The sequence below is a fragment of the Sorghum bicolor genome, chromosome 8 (assembly GCF_000003195.3).
Source record: "Sorghum bicolor cultivar BTx623 chromosome 8, Sorghum_bicolor_NCBIv3, whole genome shotgun sequence".
NCBI classification, from domain to species: domain Eukaryota; kingdom Viridiplantae; phylum Streptophyta; class Magnoliopsida; order Poales; family Poaceae; genus Sorghum; species Sorghum bicolor.
Genome location: NC_012877.2, coordinates 31,480,235 through 31,501,359, shown reverse-complemented (window position 1 = coordinate 31,501,359; position 21,125 = coordinate 31,480,235). Strand labels below are relative to the sequence as shown.

The 21,125-nt window shown below is 41.1% G+C and overlaps 1 long non-coding RNA gene across 1 annotated transcript; it reads right to left on the bottom strand.

The window, feature by feature from the left end:
• On the bottom strand, positions 1,449-5,284 carry LOC110429854. Its single transcript, XR_002447042.1, has 4 exons — positions 4,765-5,284; positions 3,774-4,025; positions 3,442-3,693; positions 1,449-2,197 (listed from the first exon to the last, which is right to left on the bottom strand). It is a non-coding gene; the product is annotated as an uncharacterized LOC110429854 (long non-coding RNA).

Sequence of the window (21,125 nt, the reverse complement as noted above, 5' to 3'; positions counted from 1 at the left end):
AGAATAGTTGCATGCAGCTTGCCTATTTATGACATGGTCCCCACAAGCTAATTAAACCAGCAATGCATGCCAGCAGCACCTCTCCTTAGCCAAACAACATAAATTGCCTAGTCCTTAATTTTAGTCGACGAGCCAGACAGGCACAACAGACAGCAATTTCATTTCCAACTGATTCCAACAAGTTGCAACTACTTCCAGCTTCCTTTCTCCTGCTTGGTGTGAAACTGCGCACTGGTTTTAACTGGTTGCGACTGGTCGTGACTGCTTCCAGCTTCTTGCAATTTCCTTCACATGCTTGCTGTTGGACTGCACATTAGATTTAACTATTTGCGACTACTTCCATTTACCTGTAATCATATTCATTTGCTTGCTGTTGACCTATGCACTGAATTTTAACTGATTGCGACTGGCTCCAACTTATTTCAGCTACTTGCCAAATCTTTCCACTTGGATAGCAGTACACCATGCAGCAGTTCTAGCTCCTTCTAACTGATTTCAACTCGTTGCGACTTCAGAAATTTCAGCCCCATTTTAAGCCTTTTCAAGTAGCTAACTTCACCAAAAGTATTCCAAAATAAATTGGACACTTAAGTTAGCTTTTCATAAATATTTTTCCACGGCTTTCTCAAGCATCTCACCACGTCTCTAAGCGCTAGGTATATGCAAATGAGACTCATACTTAGTGGTACTATATAGCCATTGCAATTAAAGATTTCCCCTCTTTGTAGTACAGTTATCTATCCTAAATCCGGTCAAGCACTTCTCTACTCAACTTAGACCGGTGAAATAAAATACCCTATAGGTTATACCTTTGCCTTGCGCATTCTATTCCATTTCCTTCGATGTTGATGCAACACATGCACCAATCAATCACAAATGATATGATCTACTTCATATCATCGCGTGACAATATTGGTTCATCGATCTTGACCTCACTTGCTCTTCACTGTTGCCTTGGTCCATTGGTGCCATGTCTTGCTCAAGCTTCACCGTCACATGCAGTCCCTCGCTTCAAAGCCTCCGACTTGCCCGTCATACTTGCAACCAGTCCATCGAGCCAAGCCTCATCTTGATCTTCTCCACCTTAGTCACATGACTCCATGTCATGTCTCATATGCAATAAGCTTCTCCATTATCACACATTCACCTGTGGACTAACCTCCTGTGTATCTCACATAAATACTATTAGTCCACCTAAGTTGTCACTCAATTACCAAAACCAAACAAGGACCTTTCAATCTCCCCCTTTTTGGTAATTGATGATAACTCTACAAAGATATGGAAATTAATGCTTTTTCAAGCTAACACTCCACATGAGTATAAATTGCTAACTTGATTTGGATTTTATGCTGCTTATCCAACATTTAAGCTCAAAGTCAAAATTTTGGATAAGCACCATAAAACCCGACTAAGTGCTAAGGTGTATAGAATAAACCTTTGTAGCTCAATACCAATTTTGATATCATTTGAAGTATTCAATGTACACCATCCTTAGCACCATAAGTAGCTAGACAACAAAAACACTAGAAACCCCATGAGATCAACAATATAAGCAAGGGTCTAGTTTTTACTTAATAAACACAAGTCTAGATACCAACCTATGCATGCTAGTTGTCATATCATCATTCAAGTTCTATAACTAGCATACACCACACAAGCATGCATATTGAATTTAAAACTCATGAGCTTGCTCCCCTACTTGTGTGCTTCTCTTGTCCAAGAATTTTGATCCATCTCTTTTCCTTAATGTTGCTCCCTCTTTATCCAAGTCCATGTTCAAACCACCATATCCAAAACAACTCCAAACACCCATATCCAAAACAACTTCCAATATTTCATATCTTTGTACAAATCTCTCCCCCTTTGTCATCAATTTCCATAAAGGGTGTGATACCAATTAAATCAGTTGATACCAATATAAAGAGTATGCACCTCATTTTGATGAAGGATTGCATATGGGGTAGATGGTTGAAGTTTGAATCTTGCATTTTTGATGGACATCACAATGTGTGTTGGAATGACATTACTTGAATTGATCTTGAGATACCATTTGGTGGGGCATCTCCCCCTATGTCATAGCATGTGTCATTCACTTGTCAATCCTGTTGGTGAGGCAACTTGCTTTGCTTGATGATCACTTGTGAAACCACCTTCTTGATGATAGATACCATATGTGATATCATTTGAAAAATGTTGTCTGATACCAAATGAAAACCTTCTATTAGTTAAAGATCTTCTAATATGGAACCACTTATTTGTAATCTTGAAATGTGGTATTTGTGGATCCTTACTTGAGGCAATAAATGTGTTATGCCTACACTCTTCCTCACACCCTACAACTATTAGGCTTATGTGGAGTTCATAGGTGGGGAAGTAGCTCATACATACTTGCTATGCTTATGTTGCTAAGTCAAACAATGGATCCAGAGGAATTCATCATATAATCAAATCAAGATGTGCATGTGTATGGATATTTTTGTGGTTTTATATGGTGGTAGAAGGGAAGGGTGAAATCCTAATTCTACAATGCTCTTTTTGAAGATAACATTTCCTCTTGGTTTGGATGAAAGATGGAGGGATCTAGGTTGCATCTCTCTTATTCTTTTTGTTGGTGGACAGTTGTCCATTTTTTTAATAGCAACAACTTAAAACCCTCCTTGCAATAGGATTTGCAAGAGGAATAACAATAAGAACTTAGAGCACTTTTATTTTGGGGCTAGCAAGGTGGAAAACATGGATATTTTTGGTGTTCACTCTTAGTGTAAGAGTAAAACATTTTTGGGTGATTCTAGATGGGATATATGTGGGTGCGTACTTCTAATGTAGAAATAGCATGATAGATGAGGTGTGTACATGATCTTGGTTTTAAAAGCATGATAAGCTCCTAAGGGTCAAACAAAGCTTGGTGAAACTCAAAGCAATTACAAGCAACGATAAATGTGTGGAGGTTTACTATTCTAAAATGTATGGCTGTGGTATGAATTTTACTCTCTATCACACAAGAAACTCATCATGTGTTTTTGTATTTTTAAGATTTAAATCTCTAGAAATCAGTGTCACTAGGAACTAGATAAATAGCAGTTCAAACCAAATCATATCATACCCAAGAACTACCTAGACTTAGATCAAGTGTATGCTCCCACAGGTTTCAGGTGTAAAGTAAATTATCATGTCAAAACTATCACGTCTAGCATTGGGGAGAACTCTAAGTTGAAAACTAGGTACTTAAAAGGAACTAGAACAGAGCAACTATTCATCATCTCCATGGTGATCATCTCAAGAGTCTTTTTATTCAAACTAAACATAGCAAACTTAAAGATTTAAAGAAAATTTTGTACACACTATTTTTATGTGGTTTTCATTTTTCCATATATTTTTTAAATACATAGCAACTAAGATAAACACACAAAATGATTGAAATTGCAAAAAATTAAAACATACCTAGATAACTGGGGGCAGCCTCCCCCAAGCTGACTGATGTCGCGGTTCACTGAATGTTCCAATGGGCCAACAAGGCCGCAAGGTTGTCGTTCTCACGTTGTTGTTCTTGCTGAATCTGGGCCAGCATCTCGCCTTGGTTCTACAACATCCCTTGCTGAATTTCTTGTTGTTCTTGGATGGTACGGAGAGTGTTGTCGGTACGCTGATGGAAGATCAACTCCTCATCATGGTGCTGCTGAGTGTAGTGGAACCCTGCATCGGATGCTCGTCCATATTGGATGTCCTGTGAACATCCTGCAGATGATGATGGTCCATAAGGGTCATATGAATACCTGGGCTGGTGGTACTGGTGCTCCTGCCACTGCTCCTCTCCTTCATGCATGGTGGTTTGTTGCTCCCACGGGTTCCTCAGCGTGTGGTAGTTGCATGCACCCTAGCTGTCATAGCTAGTGTGTGCTGGCTCTTCTAGTTTAGGGCCATCTTTAGCCCATCCTGGTGCAGACTGGTGTGGCACCCTTGCAGATGCGGATCACTGTGCTTGCCGTTGGCTCGTTGGTGTAGCCTAAAAATCAATCAAAAGCGAACTGACAAAGTAGAGAGCATGTCCCGGGTTAGGTAACCGAATCCTGCCATTAGTGTAAAGCATGTAAAGCCCATCATGTTTCCTTTTTAGCAAATGTGCATGACAGAAGTGTGCATATCCAATATAAGTTCTATGGTTCTGAATGTACTCCAAGTCTGCACCCTCTATCAAATGTAATCTAGCAGCAATATGAGTGATCAATGATGTACAAGTGATTTCTCCTATCAAACTCGGAATGGTCAACCAATGCCCCACCATGAGACGCACCGGTGAGACTTGTCTCTTCTTGACAACCCCATAAAGCAGCTGTAAATCTCCAACTCTAACCTTGCGGATGTCATCTCTAGGGAAGAAAACAATGCCTATCCATTTATGTAAAAATCTAAGTGTGGGGTGCTCTATCTCACTAACTCTTGGTTGAAAGAAAAATGTGTCTCTAAAAAGCTCTTGCCAAAACTAATGTCGATTATAATATTCTAGCGCAGCATCTAAACCTATGAGGTTGCTAAGCTCTCTCCAAGTGAGTGTGAATGTTTGTTTGAAGAGCCTAAAGGCAACACCCAGCGCAGTCACATGTAGGGTGCAAAGGAATTCTATCGTAAGCAGCTTTGACCCATTCTCAATAATATTCCAAAAATTTCCCCATCCCACTAAGTTGAAAATCATATTGAGCCTTCTATCCATACTGACCTCTTGTAAAATTTGAAAATCTAATGCTTGAGTATGGCCGAATGGTTTACCTTTCAACTTCTTGTAGATGTTCTTTTCACACTCATTTCTTAGTTCTAGCTTAGCTGGCTCGGTGAGGACTCGCTGTCGGGGCGTCGAAGGATATGCAGGGCCTTGCGATGGCGACGGGTCGTCGACGCTCATCTCAGATGCAGCTCTTGAAGAACTCCACGTCGTGCTCCCTGATCCTATCTTCGAGATCGCACCGGTGGCAACCTTTAAAAACTTGCTCATCCTGAAAATCAACTTGCAACAAACAAAACTTGCGGAGAGGATTAGAGAATGGTTAGTGGTTGGCCGACCGAGGATCCTTCTTGCTTCTAATTGGGCAGCATCTCCACTAATCAAGCTCTACATCTTTCTGAAATTTCTCACTCCCAATTTTCCTTATTTCACTGAAGAGAAAGGCTACTACTTTCTCCTTTATTTCTCACTTCTCCTCTCTCTACTAGAGCTCACACTTCTCAGAATTAGAAACTCAAGGCACTGGATGTTTTCTGGACTACTTATGTGATGAAATGGAGGATGAGAGGTGGTGGTTTTACAGCAGAGCCAACAAGGGGTGGCGCCCTAGTTGACCACCCTGCCCTAGTGGCAAACACCTTTGCTCTTTTTTCCCACTCACACTTGTCTAAAGCTAAAGCAAAATTTCTGTTGGTTGAGTGCGTTTGGATGGTTGAAAAGGAATGGTAGTGGAGACATGATGTGATGGCTGTGAGTGTGACTCTATGACATGTGGGTCCCAAAAGGTGGGTCCCATCTTTTTGTACTTTTGAATATATAAAGAAAGACTATAACAGAAAATTAAGGAAATAAATTGAACCACTAGAAATGCATTAGTAAATATTTTTGGGCCACCACGGTAGATAACTAATATGGGTTTTTACATTCCATAGAAATTTCTCTACATGGGGCTTTAATCATTTTTATATTTTATTATTTTTATTTTATTTTATGAGCAAGCATGATTAATGAAATATGATTAAGAAATAAAAATGATGATGGAAATAAATATATATAGTAAAGATGGACAAATACTGATTCACCTCCCGGCGAGGGTTTGAATGTTTTGAGTTCTCCGAACGAGACCTCCAATATAATTTATTCTTCAATATTCTCTGGCTCATGTGTTGACGGCTCTTATTATTCTTCTTGGTTCTTTTGAAATCCATCTTTGCAGCGAGCTCGGCTTTTGACTTGAAGGCGAAGCGTTCTTCTTTTCCATTTATGGTGAACTTGATTTCTCCAATCCCGACATCAATGTGTCCGTTGGCGGTGCCCAAAAAGGGTCTTCCAAGGATGATTGATACTTTTGAGTCTAGTTGCATGTCTAGTACCACGAAGTCTACTAGCACGAAGAATTCTCTTATCTTGACTGGGATGTTCTCAGCAATTCCCAAAGGGTATGAAATTGATTGATCCGCCAGTTGAAGGCACATTGATGTTGGTTCGAGTGTTGAATACTTGAGCTTGTAGAAGACGGCGGCGGGCATCACACTGACGCTTGCTCCAAGATCACAGAGTGCATTGTTGAAGTGTTGGTCTCCAATAGAGCAATCAATAGTGGGGCATCCTAGATCCTTTTTCTTCTCTGGTGACTTGTTTAGGATAGCTGCACTACACTCTTCTGTCAGCTTGATGACCTCTGTGGTGGGCACTGGTCTCTTCTTGTTAAGGATATCACGAATGTAATTGGAATATGTAGGGACCTGAATGGCATCTTGCAGAGGTATGTTGACATATAACTTTTGAATAACCTCCACAAACTTACCAAACTGCTCATCCGATTGTGGTCTTCTATTTCTCCGGGGAAATGGTAAATAAGTGGTGTCATGAAAATCTTGTCTCATCTCCCGCTCTTGTGCCATTGCTGGTACTGCCGGTGCCCTTCTTACTCCTTTTGGATATGGGGGATCTCTAGTGGACTTCCCTCCTCTTGTATTAATACCCTTGACCTGCTCAATGTTAGTGGCAACATGCAATACAACAGCTAACTGTGACATCTTTGCTTTCGTCATTTTATTGAATTCCAATTGATCTTCCATAGCATAAGAGAAATCTTTCATCCTCAGAATTATATCTTCCAAAATATTATCATTTGCAGTGAGCTTCTCCATAAGTGTATTACTAATCTTATCTTGCTCAGCAATCAACTCCCTCAAGGTAGGTTGCTTAGTAGCCTTAGTAGAACTCATACCTTGGGTGTCATTCCACTGTCTCCATGTTGGTTGATGTGGAACCTTATTGCAGAACTTTCATAAGCTATTTCAATGGCTCTTTAGTCATCCATGAATTTGGCTCTTCGATCAAGCCAAACCAATAAATCTTCCATCTTGGTAGACAATGCTTTTACTTCTTTAGGTAACTCTTCACTTTGGTGACAATGTCGAAAGTTGTCTTGGGACCAACCTTGGTTTTATCCAATCTTATCCAATAGTATCTCGGCTTTCCCAAGAGTAAGTGACAAACATGATCCTCCAGCAGTTGCATCTAGGTGCTCACGAGCCTTTGGAGTTAATCCATGATAAAAGCCTTACATGAGTAACCATTCTTCCATTCCATGATGAGGACAATCTAAGATGTATCCTTGTAAACGCTCCCATGCTTGTGAAATGGTTTCTGCTTTCTACTGTTGAAAACTTGTAATCTTTCCTCTTAAGGCATTGGTTTTGGCTATAGGGAAGAACTTGGATAGAAAGGCCTTTGAACACTTTGCCCATGTGTTGATGTCTTCTTGATTAGCATAGAACCACTGCTTCACTCTTCCCACAAGTGAAAATGGAAAGAGGCAAAGTAGATTGATGTCTTCAGCAACGTCCTTGATGGTGATTGTGCTTCCAATCTCCAGGAAATCCTATAGATGTGCACTTGCATCTTCATGAACCTTTCCACTGAATTGAGAAGTTTGCACCATGTTGATGAGGCTAGGCTTGAGCTCCAACTCAAGATTCTCAGTTTCAAGTGTTGGACCAGTGTGGATATTCTCGATGCAAAGAATTCGCACAAAGTCTTGTCAACCATGTCTTCAGGAACTGGTGTAAATTCTTGATTGATTTGAATTGATGAAGAGTTCAATAAATCGTGAAATCAATCCTACAAATACCCTATATAAAATATAGACAAAGACGAAACAAGGGTAAGCCTGCCAAAATAGAGGTGCCTTGTTATGATTTTCTCAATTAGTATCTATTTGACAAATTTTCTTTGGATAGCCTTTGCTCCTCCTCGGCAACGGTGCCAGAAATGCTTGTTGGTACTTTTAACATCACCTTAGATACTAGGTTGTCATCCCCAGTAGCAACGTTAAAAGCACATGGAGGTGGTATTGGATAACTGAACTCTTGAAATAATGATATATACTATAGAAGGTAATCCGCAAGCGCACAGATCAAATACCATTGCAGCACTTCACCGGGAGTATTCCAGGTATTGTATTTATATTTTAGCTTAGGAAGGAGCTAAGGAGTAGGCCCAGCGACGGAGTTGTCAAATATGATTACTAATGAGGAAATCAATCACACAGTCACTTGCTAAGGCAGGGGTAAGCCAATAATAATGATATGTATGATAATAATGATAAAACCAGAGATTAGAGATAGACTACTCATCATATAGGTAGGCAAACAAGAGACTAGTCAATATATTGAACTCCAATGTAGCAACTAAGTTACTTAAGCCTTTTCATCTACTCTAGTATATATACAATCATGTATAGCATAATGACTTATTCATGCATAAGGAACATTAGCAAGGAATATCAATAACAGAGCAAGACAATCCTTGTAATATGGTTCTATTATCGATAATAACGGGGTGTGGACTATAGAAGACTCAACAGTAAAGTCACAACCACGATCTACCACAATGCCCGACCAATAGGATGCATTCGTAGGTAAATGCCATCTAAGCACCATGCTTAAACTTAGTCTACCACCTAATTCCCTCGCAATGAGAACTAAGCGCTCTATGAACATATGTATGCACTCATTATCAATCATGACTATATCAAATATATAACTAGAGCAAACTATAAACATAATAAATAGCAACATAATCAATTAGAATAAAGTCTTAGAGAAAGATACAAAATAATACCTAACTCATGGGATGAATGATTAAAAGGTCCTGATATGGCTAGAGAGGGGGTGAATAGCCTATTTAAAAATTCTACAAACTCACTAGAGCAATAGGTTAGTAAATAACAAAGCAAAGCATTTTGTTCTAGCTCTAATGGGGTGTTTGCAAGCCACCTATTCAACAATTCTAGTTGATAAGATCACTAGGCACACAAGAGCTATGTCACTACAAGCTACATTAGTGAACTAAGCTACACAAGGCAAAGTAAGGAACTAAACTAATTACACTACTTTGCGGTCAGTAAAGGATAGGATGAGATATTTATACCACCGTGTAGGGGATGCCCAATCACAAATATAAACAATCAAGCACCAGGAGAATGCCAATCAAACACAATTGAAACACCAATTTTTCTCCCGAGGTTCACGTGCTTGCCGGCAAGCTACGTCCCCGTTGTGTTGACCAACACTTGCTGGTTCAGCAGCTCAGAGGTGTAGCACGAACCTCGTCCTCACTAGGACATCGCAAGAACCTACCCACAAGTGAGGTAGCTCAATGACACACGCAATCCACTAGAGTTGCCTTTGGCTCTCCGCCAGGGTAGGCACAAACCCCTCACAATCACCGGGAGATGGCCACGAACAATCACCAACTCATGCCAATGCTCCTCCACTGCTCCAAGCCATCTAGGTGGTGGCAACAACCAAGAATAACAAGAAAAACATAGCCAAATCGATCCCCAAGTGCCACTCTAGATGCAATCACTCAAGTAAATGCACTTGGAATCACTCCCAATCTCACAAAGATGTTTAATCTATGAAGGAGATGAGTGGGAGGAGTTTGCTTAGGCTCACAAGGATGTCAAGTAAGCTAGAATGCCAAGAGTGCGAGCTCTAAGCTGGCCAACACGTATTTATAAGCCCCTCAAACAAATAGAGCCATTGGCTCCTTCACTGGGCAAAACACGGGGCCACTGGACGCACAACCCCTGTGTCCGGTGCACCAGAAGAAGCCACATGTCAACCTTTGAACTAGGCGCATTTATCTTTAACGGTCAAGAATGAACCACCGGACACACTCAAAGTGCTCACCGGTCACATACGCAGAGAGTTTGTCAAACGCACGGGGTCACTGGACCCACACCACTGGACACGCCCTGGGCGTGTGGTCCCTTACCTAGAGAGAAGTACAAACGTGCAAGGGCACTGGACGTGCACCACCGGACGCACCCTGAGCGTCCGGTGCTCTCAGTCAGAAACACCTGCAGAAATCCGATAGCACCGGACGCACCAATAGGGTTAAACCCGCATCCGGTGCCTGGAGTCCGGTGCCTAACCCTAACAGAGCCAGGCACTGATAGCACACCAAAGACTCAGGCTCAGCGTCCGGTGCCTCCACGGCCAGCGTCCGGTGAGTGTTTCTCAGCAAGAAACAGTCCCACTACTTCTCCAAACTTCCCACCCGCGCAATAGCAAATATGCATCTCATATTCTCAAAAGCACCGAATCCTGCCTTCCAAGCTCGGCGGGAGGGAGAGAGGAACGCAAACCCCTCTCTACCCTTAAACCTCAACCTCCTTCTCAAAGTGTGCTAACACCACCAAGTGTGTACCAACAAGTGCACGTATGTTAGCATTTTCACAATCATTTTCTTCAAAGGAGTTTAAGTTAGCTCACTAAGTTCTAAATGCATGCTCATGAAAAATGACACCTAGTGGCACTTGATAACCGCTTAGCCATAGAATTCCCCTCTTTATAGTATGACTATCTATCCTAAATGTGATCACACCCTCTATGGTGTCTTGATCACTAAAACCAAAACCCTAAGCAATACCTTTGCCTTGATCTCCATAGGGTTTTGTTTTTCTCTTTCTTCTTTTCCAAGTTAAGCACTTGATCATCTTGTGGTCATCAACATCATCACCATGATCATCTCTTGCTCCATCACTTGGCATGTACTAACCTCATTAAGTCTACACACACTTAGTATAGAGGTTAGTGCTCGGGTCTCATCAATTATTCAAAACAAAACTATGGCTTTCAACGATCTAGAATCCTAAGCGAAGCACATGAACTCTTATTAAATCTACTTGCTAATCCTATATAGAATGGAGGAATTAGAGTATCTAGTCTAATTCTCTAGTGGAGGAGATGGCTAGGGTTTCTTCTTCTTATTTTTCTCTTCTTCCCTCTCCTTCTCTCCTCAAACCCTAGGGTGTATCCCTCCTTATATAGGGAGGTGGGATGAACTGTGATCCTTGGATCAAACCGACTTAATGGATGAAAGATCCTTGCTCCACAAAGGTGGTTGGGGCATAATCCACGAGACTACTCTTGATTGGTCGAGGGGAGGGGGCGGCCGCCCTGCTTGGGCACCCTACCTCTAGCTCCTCTCGTCTTCCGCTTTGTTCTGGTGGCTTCTTGATCCTTCTAGACCCTTGTTTTGTATATGTGGCATAGATATCTCATTTCTCTCTATGTAATCATGACATGTGGGCCTCCAAAGGTCATTTCTGGATAACCCCTACAGAAATAGACATTCACATCAAATAAAACCCTATACTTCTATTGGTGATTACCTTGTGACCTTTTTCCTTCTCCTTGTTGATATAAATGTGGTCCTTATCTACCGTCAACAACAACCCAAGGACAGGTATGGTGAGATAAGGATGGTAGGTGCCCAAAGGTCAAGAACTGTTTCTTTATCTTTGGAGGGTGCTCAGCTCAACTCACAACGAGTTAGTGGAAGCACGAGCTCTAGGAGGTCTACGCCATCAACATGGCAACCCCCTCATACCTCAAATGGTCCAAGGAGGCCATTACCTTTGACCACAAGGACCATCCAGATTGGGTTCCCAACCCTAGGAGCTACCCACTCATTGTCAGCCTCATCATTGCCGACACGTAGCTCACCAAGGTACTAATGGATGGAGGCAGCAACCTTAACATCCTATACACTGAGACACTGGACCTCATGGGGATTAGTAGGTCTCGGCTCCAAGCCAATGCCTCGTCAGTTCACAGCATGGTTCCTAGACACCGAGCCTACCCCCTCGGGCAGATCGAGCTACCCATCTGCTTTGGGACTCCCAAGAACATCAGGAGGGAGACTCTCACCTTTGACATGGTCAAGTTCTAAGGGACCTACAACACGATCTTGGGATGGCCATGCTAAGCCAAGTTTATGGCAGTCCCCAACTACACCTACCTCAAGCACAAGATGCTGGGCCTCAATGGCATCATCACTGTCAGCAGGACAAGCTAGCATGCTTACCAGTGTGACATTAAGTGCATTGAGTACACCAAGGCCGTCATCGAGTCTTAGATCCTTGCAGTTGACCTAGAGGGGCTCTCCCAAGAGATCCCCAACCCTAATTGTCATGGCGATAGTTTTGAGCTAGCAGAAGAGACCAAGCTCGTCCCCCATCAACCCCAACGACCTAGAGGTTAAGGCATTGAGGGTCAGCTCAAGCCTTGACTCTAAATAGGAAGCAGTGCTCATCGACTTTCTCTATGCAAATGACAATGTGTTTGCATGGAGTCCTTCGGACATGCTTGGTATACCAAGGGAAGTCGCTAAGCACTCTTTGGACATCTAAGCTGGCTCCAAGCTGTGGGGGTATAAACCCCTATACCCTTACGGCTAGACTTGGGCGAGGAAGCATATAAAGATTGTTTTGCTTGGGATTATACTGAGATGCCTGGATTAGATCGATCAATCGTTGAATGTAACACCCCAGGTGTTTGCCACTAGTTAGACCTTAGGTTTTGAGCTCAAACATGTCATGATATGTGGTGATGATCATGTTAAGGTCAATCCATGAAGGTGACACTACTACAATAATTTTAATAGAAACGGGTGTTTTTTTATTTTAGGAGACAGGCAAAAGAAACGCCTTCAATGGAAGGTCGTAGTAAATCAACTATTAACCAAAGCGGTTTCTTGCCCGCCACGGTTAATCAAAAAAAAAATTAAAAAAACTGGATGAGCCCGTGGAGCCCATCTTTGGGCCCGTTGAGCCCATCCATGGGCAGCTGCCGCTGCTCACTGGATCCCCACCGCCGGTCGAGGATCCACCCGCAGCGCCGCAACCATCCGCGTGGGGGAGGGTTTCCACTGAGGGATCCGTGTGAGGGAGGGGTGCCACCGGAGGATCTCCGCATAGGGAGAGACTGCGACAGCCGGATCCGCGTGCAGAGGGGTCGGGGCCGCCGGTTTCCAGGTGGGGAGGGACGTCCACGGGCAGATTTGTGTGAGGGAGGGGCACTGGCGTCGGATCCGCATGAGGGAGGGGCACCGCTGCCGGATCCGCGCGTGGAAGGGCGCCGGCGTTGGGAGGCTGCACCTGCCTCACGGTGCTCTCCGACGCCGGGAGGCCACGCCTTCCTCGCGATGCTCACCGGCGTTGGGAGGCCGCGTCTACCTCGTGGTGCTCCCAGGCATTGGGAGGCCGTGTCTGCCTCACGGTGCTCGTCGGCGTCGGGAGGCCGTGCTGCCTCGCGGTGCTCGTGGACGTCGAGAGGCTTGCCACTGGGATTGGATCGAAAGGAGTGAAGGGGAAGGGATGGGGAGGTGGAGTGATGGGTGCCGCTCGGTCAGAGTCATGAGCGGAGGGGCGCCGATCGGTAGAGGAAGTGATAAGGAGAGAGGAGAGGATGAGTGAAACCCTAAGGTGACTGTATATATGCAGAGGTTGTGTTAGTGGGCTCATTTGGGCCATCTAGGCCTAACCTCTTTTATCCAAGATGGGCTTTTTAGCGACCCGCCTCCGAAAAATGAGGCAATTTTGGAGGCGGGCCACTTATAAGGCCCGCCTCAGTTAATTGGTTTTAGAAGGCGGGCTATTTTTAACCGCCACCATAAATTGATTTTGCGAGGCAGTCTTTTGTAACCGCCTTCGTTAATAAAAGACACCCGGCTCAGTTAATCTGAGGCATTAACCGAGGCGTTTGAAAGTGTTGACCGCCTCCAAAAAAAATTCTGAAACGCCTCACAAAAGGTTTTTTGTAGTAGTGTGAGCCTCAAGTTAAACTTAGAGAATGCAACCTTACTTACATATAGGCCCTTTTCAAAGTGAATGCTTGGGTGACATTAATGGAATCTCTTTCATGTGTCCACATCCATCACTACGTATAGTGATCACTCAAAAAGTTTCATGAAGTTTGGAATCAAAAGGTCAGATGAAATGATAAGTTACATGCTTGTTAGAATGACCTCACCAAGTGAATGGAACCATGGGTCATCAATCAATCCTTGCAACCTTTGCCAAATGACTCTATATGAACTCTACAACTATAGTCATGAAGGGTTCATATTGAGTTGTGCCCAGAAAATGCTTCATTTGGCCTAAAACTCTAGTTTGAGCTTTATCAAGTTGCTGCATTGACCAAAGTGAAACTTTGACTTTTGTACTAGTTATAAGGTTTGACCTTAAATAAAAGTTATAATTTAGCTTCTCTAGAACAAAGTTTGTTTAATGGTCAAGAGCTAGTTTGGTCCCTAACCTAGTCGAATTGAGCTTACAAAATTCAATGCAGTGCTGTTTTGTCACTCAAGAATTTTGGCTGTCCTCAAGGTGTTCGGCTTTGGGTATTCAAGTTGGAAGCCTTGTATCTTCCTAACCAAGCCAAAATAGTATATGGTCCTTTAATAAAAGTTATAGTATAGTTTGTATGCTACAAACTTTATTAAAGTTCCCAAATCTAAATCTTTATTTAAACATGTCAAATAATAGTCACAAGATTGAATCTGTTGTAATTTCCAGCACTTCGAATTTATAATTCTGGGATTGCAGTTCATCACGTTGGCATTCCACGTTCTCTAAATTTTACTAAACAACTTGTTTGGGTCCCAAAATAGAAGTTGGAGTACATATTGTGGACAAGAGCATACCGAAAGATGACACTAGTTTGACTTTATTTTGGTCATCAATTTTGAGTGTTGCTAATCTACATCAATATGTTGACACTAGTGGATTGGCATCATGTTATCTCTTAATCTGTTTCTCTAATGACTTTGCACTCTTAATCAAAGTTGAAGAGCAGGTCGAGCTTGGTAAGCTTCGTGTTTGGCCCATGTCTAGATTCAGCCCGGAAAAGACCTAAAATTGCTTCCCACCATGGCTACTTCGTCGTCCGCCACCTGTTCGGGGTTTTGCCGCAATGAGCAACGTGTGTCTGCTGCGTGTCCTCCATGCACAAGCTGGGTGACCCACCTCCCCTGCTGCTGCCGCCTGCCCTTGCCTGCACAAAATGCGGAGCACCAGGACGCCTTCATTTGCCTCTCCAGCTCTCCTTGCCTCGCTCTCTCGCTCTCCCTTTGCCGCCTTGTCCTTAGCGAGCACGACGGCCATGGCTGGCCAGCAATGGAGCTGCACCACGGCAACCTCTCTCCAGAGCCCCTCTGTCCAGCCCAGCAATGCTGCAGTACCTCCTTCACCATCCCGTGTTCGCGCCGCCATGGTCAGACCGCTCCCCACCGGCATCTCGACGTTGGCCTTGTTCCGTGTCGTCTCCTGTGTTCCGTAAAGAGTAAGGAGAAGAGGGACCTCAGGTTGGAATTAGAAGAAAGTCAGGGTTCCAGATGCAAAGCCAAAACTCATATGAATAGTATTTTTAGGACCTGTTTGCTTGAGTTGATTTAAGTTTCTTCCAGGGTTTCCGATGCAAAGTTATTTTCCTTTATGCAGTTTTCTGCTCGAAGTTTGAAAATCCATATAAAATCGTAGAAAATTTGAAAATTAGCAAATGTAGACTTTTTGGAATCCATGTGAAATTTTCTATGCAGTAGATCTATAATATTGCATGTTTTAGTTTGAAGTTTTAGCTGTAGAAATAGATTTATGCGGCTAGGTTTTTAATGCTAGTTAACTTTGTATTTTTCATAGCTGCTTCTGTAGAGCTCCAAATAAAGTGAAATTCTTATGGCATGCTATTCATGTGATTCTTGATATATAATATAATTTGCATGATTTTTGATTGGAGTATAATTGAGTTATTTATTTAACTTGCTTAAGGCTTGATAAATGGTTTATAATTATAAATAAAAATGTACAAATCAAAAATGTTGTTCCACTACAATCCTATGATATTGTTGTATCATGTTAATATATAATATGGTCATGTGTTTGAATAAAACATGATTTGTGCATTTATCTTGCTCTCACATTGTTAATTGCAATAGCAGTTTGTCTTTTTCATAGATGTTGCTATGCTTATTCAAATGCAGTCAAATTTATACAATAGACTATAGATAGTATGTAGAAGCTACTGTAATTTTGGTGGAATTTACTAGGCAATTTTGGTATATGTTCTTTAATTCACCTTATTATCCAAATAAATTAAGAAAGGCATTAAATAAATTTATTTGGTAATAACCACTTTGTGTTCTACTGTTCTTTAGATATGTGGAACATGTTAGTTATAATGGTTTTGCCCAAGTGCATGTTTAAAATATAAGTTAATAATTAATTGTTTGCAATTGTTGTTTCTAAACAGTTTTTGGAACTATTTAGATTGCATTATATAAATGATGTTTTATGGGAATCTTATTTATAGCAAAGTTGTAGATAATTCATTTATCTACCTGCAGTTAAAATTTGGTGTCATTTGGATATATGGTTTGTATGTTATGGCTGTTCAAATTTGGGTTTCAGAAATTGTTGCTCTCTGTCTTGTTAGGACCTGATTCTGTAATCCTAATATTTCGACCTGACAAACTTATGAATCATGCTTTAATGTCTAAAGATGAAATATAGATAATTTATTAAGCTTTCCAGAATGTCTTCTTTCATGTTTTTTGGAGTTGTTTAACTCCAGTTATGCTTGCTTGAAGTGCCTATCATTTTTCTGTCTTTATTTGTACCCTACTGTTTGGGGACAACATGAGCAGTTTTGGTTGTGCAACTAATTCCTTGGTATAAATTATGTTTTCTGTAAAACATGTCTATATAAAAGTTGTAGATAACTCTTTTATATAGCCTGTGTTAAAGTTTCATATCTTTTTGCTAAAGGTATAAAGTTTATCTTTCAAAATACTTGTTCTCTGGAATTCCTGGACCAGATTCTGTAAATATGCATGTTTGACTTAGTTAGCTTACTAATCATGCTGAGATAATTAAATATGAATTGTACACAATTTTATTAGCTTTCCATAATGTCTTGTTGCATTGATTTTGGATCTGTAGAACTCTAGTTCAGATTTATTTACTGAGCTGCTGCATGTATGTCCAGAATTGATGAAAATGCATGAATGCTTGATTACTTTACTTTGTGTGTGTTTTTAAGTGACTCATGCCTTTGATGATGGCCAAGTTAATACACCTGAATTCTTGTGAAACATGTGTGCCATGCTTGATATGCTTGGTGTTGCATTGTCTTCTACCTTAGTATGTTGGTTATGTTATTTAAGCAACATATGGATGTGTAGAGTAACATGATGCTTATCTTGCTTATTGTATGTCCTGCATTCTCTATTGCACTTCTATGTGTTCATACACTTGCATCTTGCAGGTCATTTAGGTACGCTAGGTGAACCATATGAAGGACAGTGATGGTGGACCTATCAGGATGATGAAAGGACTACACAAGTATTGTGACCTTAGATGTCGTCAAGACGGAGCAAGCTAACTTAACTGAGTTGTGTCAGATTCCAGGCAAGCCTCGGAGCATTGTAAGTCTCCTACCCTTTCTTTTTATAAAAGCACAAGAGTATAACTGTGTATGATGCATTAGGTGATAGGATTTGAATGAAACCGTTGATGCATATTTCCTACTTTGTCCACTATATGTAACTACCCGAACCATTACTAGTATAAGAAAGACGTTCCATACTTAGCTATGCTTAGCTCAGTAGAAGCCAGGTGATTTCCTGTCACATGTGAGATATAGGTGGATACCCGATCACGGTTGGCTATATTTGCTATCGTGGAAATAAATAAGTGCTAATGATGAATGAAGACCGGGCGGGATGACGATAGTGAAGCAACAAGGCATGGAGGTCTTGGATGTAGATCTATCCCCGTCTGTGTCGTTTAAGGACCGATACGCTGTACGTCCTCTTGTCATGTTGTATGCATGCCTGATACTTAGTTGACCGTATAAGTCGTTCCGACCGCGAAGCTTATGAGTCAACTCAGGCCGGGTACCTGTTTGAGTACGCACCCTGGTTGGTAGTAACTATGTGCGGGGAGTCAATAGCGTCAAACTGAGGTGTCAGGTTAGAGTCCTGACCCTAGCAGATTGTCGTCCCTAGGGGTGCAACGCTGATTGGACCCGCGACTTAGTCCTGAGTTGTGCTAAAGTTGATCTAAAGCTGCCTTCGCAAGGTATGCTTGGGTGAGTGCCAGGAATACCCCTCCAGCTGGATAGGAATCGATTCGAATCACCGTCTCTCTCGGATAGTGAGAACTTGACTCGAGCAGCGGCAACGTAGATACACTAAATGAAACTTAATGGTTATGATGATGATGATGGCTACATGATAAACCAGATATGTTTATTAATGTGATGCTTATTAATCAAGTGGTTGCTATAGAATAGGTGCAAAATCTAGCTATGGTAGCTTAATTGAACTTGATGCTAAAATATTGATTAAAAGATTGAAAGTAAGGACTCATGATAGTAATGCTCTTTTTGGCAAAGTTATGCTATCCAACCAACTCCACCAAATAAGCCTTGCATTTCCTTGAGAGTCATTTAATTCTCTCCTGTCGGGTAAGTCTAGCTGAGTACATTCGAGTACTCAGGATTTATCCCACCCTGTTGCAGGTGAAGTTTTCAGTCTGCTAAAGATGGTGGCTAACCGCCGGTGGGCTCAGTGAATCTATATAGTGTTCTCATCTATATGCTATTGTTAGAGGATGTCACTTATGCTAGCAATGTATTTAGAACTTATGTTATTGTAATCATTTGAAAGCTATGTTGTTTTCTAACCAATTTAGAAAATCCAAACTTGTATTATTATTTGTAAACTCTTTTGTAATATTATTTCTGCTGCAAATCTCCGTGTATGTGATGTGTATTTGCTTAATCACGCGATCTTGATGTAAAGTTGATTTACCGAGGTCCTTCGTGACACTCGGCAGACTACCGGGTTTATATAAGTGAGAGTATGTGCGTGCCAACATGACAGTCATACTTAAACTTGTATAAATTACACGGTTCTGTCATAGCTGGTATCGGAGCAAGATTTAGTATAATACTAACAGGCACACTGTTTTAAAAACAAAGTTTTGGTTTTAAAAATCCTATTTGGGACTAAAACTTTAGCTATAAGCAAAACTTTTCAAAACTAATCTACAAAAACTATGCTAGCGACAACCTTCAATTATGCCCAATTAAGGACTACTAGGTTCCTTTATGTAAACCAACACTAACTATGGGGGGTTTACTTTACTGCAACTTTTATACCTCTATGCCACGGTAAGTATGGATACCACTTACTTAAGTGGTAATGAATGGATCATATACCTCTATGCCACGGTAAGCAATATTTTCCTTTCGTCGTCCATACAGCGTGAAATTGTATGGATGCCACTTGCTTGAGTGGTAATACATGGATCTATATGCCTCGACGCCATGGTAAGTGAGAGTTGTGAGAGTATGACCGTCCAACCGTTGGTCTAGGGGAGAGTTAGATGTGGTTACCGGAATATTGACATGTTACACGCATGTTTATATGAAGGTACTTAATTGTGGGTTAGTTGGTATGACCGTGTATACATGTCTCTGTGTATATATGGGTGTACTTCATATGGGTAATATGCTGAAATATATATATTAGGGTATATATATGGAAGTATTTAGCTTTGAACCTAGAGATCAAACTTTTATTTCTGTACTTATATTATTGTTGGGTTGGGCTGAAATGAAATTCATCTGCAGGTACACTAACCATGAATGCATAGATTGAACGTAGTTGACGACTAGCTATATGTCGAGAGAGTACGTGTTATGCCACCGACATAGAACATGATTGCCACCTTAGGCTAGCAATTTTGTGAGGATGAATAAGACGAAGCACACATCCTTATAATTGTTGCATTATGTATGACAATGCTTCTCTCACTTTTGTTCTAATAATTAGTAACTTGTGAGTGATGTGATGTTACTCTTTTCCTTGTGTGAAGCTATACAAAAATTGCCTTAGTCCATGCTACTTGAATAGTTTTGCTTGAAAGTAGTGTGTGATGTGTCTAGCCTTGAAATGTTTGCTTCTATAGTAATGCTAAGGTAGTAGTAGCAGAAACTACAATCCTTTGGAAGCTAAAGCTTGTTGATGAACATGTAAGTGGATGTTTTCTATGATGCCTCTAATTTTAATTAACTAAATAAAAAATTGGCCTACCCATAATAGAAATAGTTGAGGCTATATGCTTGAACTTGTAGGTGTCCGCTTGTTTAGCCAATTGGTGAATACGTTGCTCATGCAAGCGTTTGCAAATGCTTTAACCTCACCTAAGCAATTGTGATTCTTATGTTAATCCCTTGTTGTGAGCAAACTACATTATTGTTGTCTAGGTAATAATGCTTGTAGCTACTGGAGTTATACATGTGTGTGCTCTCTTGTTAATAGAACAAGGGAAAAACATTGCTCGTTATGTGTATTGAATTTTGGCTGCTAGAGCAGTTTCTAATCTCATAATGTTTTCATGACAATAATGGTGTTTTCTGTAATTATGGTGAATACCAAAGTTGTAGCCAACCTCTATATCTAGTTTATATCCTAAAAGTTCATGACCGTAGGCCTGATGGTTTAGGAGTTATGAACTTTTGAAGTTCGTTGTCAGATCCTGATCATATTCTGAACAGATCTGAATGTTGAGTTTGTTTGACTAGTGTGCATATAGAATCATGTCTTGGAGTTAATAGAAGAAGTGTAGTACTTTTGTTAAGGTTTCCAAAATGTCTTAGATCACTACTTTTGGTGGTCTAAATCTTATGTTATGAGCCTGTGAAGTAGAATGACAGAATCTGTCAAAAATCTAAATAGATATGTCTTCTTTGTATTGTTTGTGCTTGTTAGCTGTAGAAGCATCTTAAGATGATAATAAGAAAATTTTAGATAACTTGATAAGTTTTCCATAAGATTAAGGATCATGTTTGTTCGATCAATGGAACTTTAATTACCATTTTCTAAAATTCATGTCAAGTTCTCTATCCTAGTTTAGGCAAAGCTCATTGCTATTCTTTTTCAACCTTGTTAAGTTTTGAATTAGCTCTATGGGTTTAATAATCTTTCACTGCTGAGTTTTCCTAAATACTAAACTCTTGCTTGTGGTATGTCCATTTGCATA